Source organism: Branchiostoma belcheri, unplaced genomic scaffold (assembly GCF_001625305.1).
Source record: "Branchiostoma belcheri isolate BF01 breed outbred unplaced genomic scaffold, Haploidv18h27 scaffold1261, whole genome shotgun sequence".
Classification (NCBI taxonomy): domain Eukaryota; kingdom Metazoa; phylum Chordata; class Leptocardii; order Amphioxiformes; family Branchiostomatidae; genus Branchiostoma; species Branchiostoma belcheri.
Window position 1 is genome coordinate 1 of NW_017802671.1, and position 4244 is coordinate 4244.

Below are 4244 nucleotides of genomic sequence, written 5' to 3' on the forward strand. Positions count from 1 at the left end.
ACTTTTGTGATGAACTCCGAACTAACAATACAGTAGTCAACTAAACTTGAGCCGTTGTATTTGTGGCAAGTGAGCTTTCCAGTTGAATCTCCTGGCACTCGGCCGTTTACGATAGTGAGGTCAGCTGCTGAACAGAGCTCTATAAGTTGGTTGCCATATTTGTTAACACCGTTGTCACAACTCGCCCTGTGTCGGATATCGTTTTTGAAGTCTATCAGATTGTGGTTGAGACAATCGTCTTGGATTATGATCTCTTGTAAAGAAGCTGTTCTAGCGTTTAGGTCGCCTAGCAGCATAATATTTCCTTGGTTGGATAATCTACTAATATCGTCATGTAAAATTTCAAAGAGCTGATTGTTGTTTGTTTCGAAAGTTGTTGAATATTCAGGAGAGAAGTAAACGCCTCCGACGAAAAGGTCCCGTTCTAGGCCAAAGAACGTTTTGTCAAGTCTGCACCACAGAAAGTCAGGGTGCTTCGTGGGGAGTTTGGTAATGCCTTTGGCGTATTTCTGTTTGAACATGATAACTACACCACCTGAATTCCTTTTGGACTTCTTTTTTAAATCTCTGTCACTTCTAAAATAACTAAATGATTCTATTCTAAAGTTTTCTCCTGGTTTAGGCCATGTTTCTTGCATGCAAACAAAGTCAAAATCTTCTAAATACGAATTAAAATCTTCATCCTGGCTTTTACGTCTAAGGCCGCCCTGAATGTTCCACGAGCAGAACTTGAGGGCTACCTTTTGGATTGACATTTTAGGATTGTGAGCAATACTAAGCAACAACACGAGCATATAAACATATATGTAGAGTGAATCAATACAAATCATTGTGGTAGCATAAAAGCCACGGCATAGAAACATAATATATACATAGTGAACTGTGTAGAATGTAGAATATGAATGATGGGTACTACTAATATAATGTTATTATTGTTAGGGAAATGGAAGTTTGTCACCTGAGTAGTCTCTTGGGTGCATGTTGTTCACATATTGTATATTTCACTTTAGGTGTCCGATTAGATTCAGTACTTCAGAAAGTCCGTCAACATGTTGACCAGTTTTTTCTACTGCGTGTCGTTTGTTCTGTGTTTCTTCCCACGTCGGTCCTGCCTGGCTGTTCCAGCCGGTCCAGTGAGGCGGCGGTCGGTGTGCTGGGTTCCTCCAGGACGGTGGCGGTGAGAACACTGGTCGGGTTGTCTGTAGTTTTCGCTGGCTCGCATCGATGTTTTCCTCTCTGGTTGTGCAGGGTTGTCTATCAGGGTTCCAGCGCTGTCTGCTAGCTGTGGCGTCCTCTTGGTGCCGCAGTGTACGTTTCACGTCGGCGACCATCAGGCGGACCCCTGTGTCGGGTCTGATGTGTATGCCGTCAGGTTTGTACAGCGTCCTGTCCGACGATAGTAGCCGATGTCTGATGTACGTGAGTTTATTGTCCTCCTGACATGACTTCTCGATGATGGTGTTATACGACGCTATGTTTCTATTGAGCCTTGACTCCATATTTGTCCCTCTCGGTAGGACCTGGGACATCGCGATCTTCGCATTTGGGTAGGACGATTTTGCAGAGTCGATCAGTTTGCGCGTCTGCTCAACACATATGTCTACACTATCTGGGCGGGACTTTGTGTTGTCCATATCGTTCGATCCAGTATGAATGATGACTAGCTCGGTGGCGGTGTCCGGGGAAGTGCTGATCTTCTCTGTAGCTCTTGGTATTGTTGTGGATTTCACGATGTTGGTACTTTGTGTCTGTACAGTTTGTTCGGATCAACGTCATTCCATAAGGAGTCCGCGAAGACTCTGACTTGCGTCGCTTCACCTCTTGTTTTCTCGGTTGGTGTTGGCGCCCTGTTTCCCTGGGGCTGGGTGGCGAATCCTGCCTGTGACTGGGCGCCGGGGCCTGTCTGTGCCTGGGCGGCGGGGCTTGTCGGAGTCTGAGTGGCAGGGTTGGCCGATGACTTGGTGGTTGTGTTTGCCGGTGGCTTGTTGACGGGGTTTGTCGCTGTTTGCGGGGGTCAATTAATCAACGATCGATCGTCGGGGTTACGGAGTTTTCTACTTCAGTAACAATCTCAGAGTAGAGACGATCTATTCTCAATTTGTCCCCTTGAGAGTCACTGCGTTTGGCTTTAGTCGGTGCGGCTACAGGTTGAGCTTGGCCTGTCAGTAACACGACTTGAGCCTGTAGAGCTTCGTAGTCAGCTCTCTGGGAAGTGAGTGTTTCTGTTAGACCGTTTGTGATGTCGCGGTGACGTTGCAGTTCAGTCTTCAAGTCTTCAATGTGCTGTGCTTGCTTGTCAATCTCTTTCTTTCTGTTCGGAAATGTAAGATCAACACAATTCAGTTCAATACAAATGCATGTGTGTACTGCAAGGTTGGTTGAATGAATAAAGTTTAAAAGTGAAATAACCGCACACTACCTTCTATCCTGTAAATTGCACACCAGCTAAAGAAGTAATCTGTTATCATCTCTCTCCAATATAGTAGATTTTCAATATCTCAATGACAGTGATTTACTAGTATGTCCTTTACTGCTACGAAGATCCACGTCACTTTCACGTTTACAACACTGTAACATATTCCAAATACGTTGATGAAGGTTAGACATTCAGGTAATACGATACGCTAAAAAGCAGTTACTCAAGCAACTGGATATGATTTTGGAAACGGTCAGACGTTTCAGCTAGTATGCACTAGCTTTCGTCAGTGGCTGAGAGACCAGAGAAAAAATGCAGGTTTATATATAAAGCACAAACTATTGATTGATATGCAAATGAAGTGAAGACATATTGATATTGTTCAATTCAATAATTTTTTTTTATTTACTGTACTTGTAGCTTCTCTTAATTGATAGATCACAAACTTGTCTCGTTTACACTTATGTTTATTTTATCATTTTTTTGATTACGTACATGTGTATGTATTTTGTTTTACGCTTGTTACATATTTATGTTCTTGGGTAAAAGCTTCATATTAGCAATTGTGTTTTTGCCTGATACCAGTTAATTATATTATTCTTAATCTTCGGAAATGAAGCCTAGCCAAGAAGAAGTTAATTATGTATAAATTAATAAATCAATCAACGGTAAGTAGAAAATAAATGAGTCAAGAATTGTAGTGCATTTCTACACATAATTCCTTAAGAGCGAATGTCTGTAAGGATCAAACAATGGTGGCAGGGGTCAAAAAATCGATTTGGCTCAAACTTTGTACAGTGATAGTACTTGGCCCACAACCCCTCAAAATAGCTTTCTTTCCGGTCAGCACCGATCGTTGCCATGGTAACGGGCCAAACAAGTTTCGGGGCCATTTTCCCTGATTTAGACATGTGAAAAACATGAAATTTGGCATAGTTTAAGGCACGATTACGAGCAAGTGCTTTAATAGTATGGAAAAACAAAGCATGGGCATAAAAGACCAACTAATCCGCTATTCTAGAATAGCTTTGGGATTTTCAAGAAGTTCGTTTAAAGGACCTGGGCAACCCTAACACAATACAGTGTTTGAGGCTTATGAAAAAGCGTTATTTCTACCCAACTTCAAAGTGCTGTAAGTCCAAAGATGGTGATTTTTTTTGCTTCAAATTTCAATCATAGATACATAAACATATGTGCTATACAATGCATGGTTGCAAACTTTGGGCACTTATTTGGTTGTCACGTGGTTGTCCTTAGAAGTAGGTCAAATTTTGAATTTGAGGGAAAGTATGATTTTCACCCATGTTCAGGATACTATATCTACAAAAGAAAGAAAGCAATCTGATAAAGTCTTTTGCCCAAAGTAACACTATGTCTTGTCTATTAAATGAATACTTGTGGAGGTTGGGGTCTTGTGTCGTTGGTGTGCACTTGTCCCTAAAAGTAGGCCATATTTTGGACATTTACAGAAATTGACATATACGGGAATGTTTGAAGCTCTAGAAATAACAAAGTAGGGTGTCATTTGAATTCAATCTTTACAGGGAAGTACATTTATGTATTGTGTATCAAATGAATACTTGGGGAAGTTGGGGTCTTGTGTCGTTGGTGTGCACTTGTCCCTAAAAGTAGACCATATTTTGGACATGTACAGAAATTGACACATACGGCTATGTTTGAAGCGCTAGAAAGAAAAAAAGTTAGATGCTATTTGAATCCAATCTTTGCGGGGAAGTACATATATAAATAGTATATCAAATGAATACTTGTGGATGTTGGGGTCTTGTGTCGTTGGTGTTCAATTGTCCCTCAAAGTAGGCCATATCTG

General features: G+C 41.5%; 1 pseudogene; it reads right to left on the minus strand.

Annotated features, from left to right (window-relative positions):
• Positions 1 to 20: 20 nt before the first annotated feature.
• LOC109463484 lies at positions 21 to 2311 on the minus strand (annotated as a pseudogene).
• Positions 2312 to 4244: the final 1933 nt, after the last annotated feature.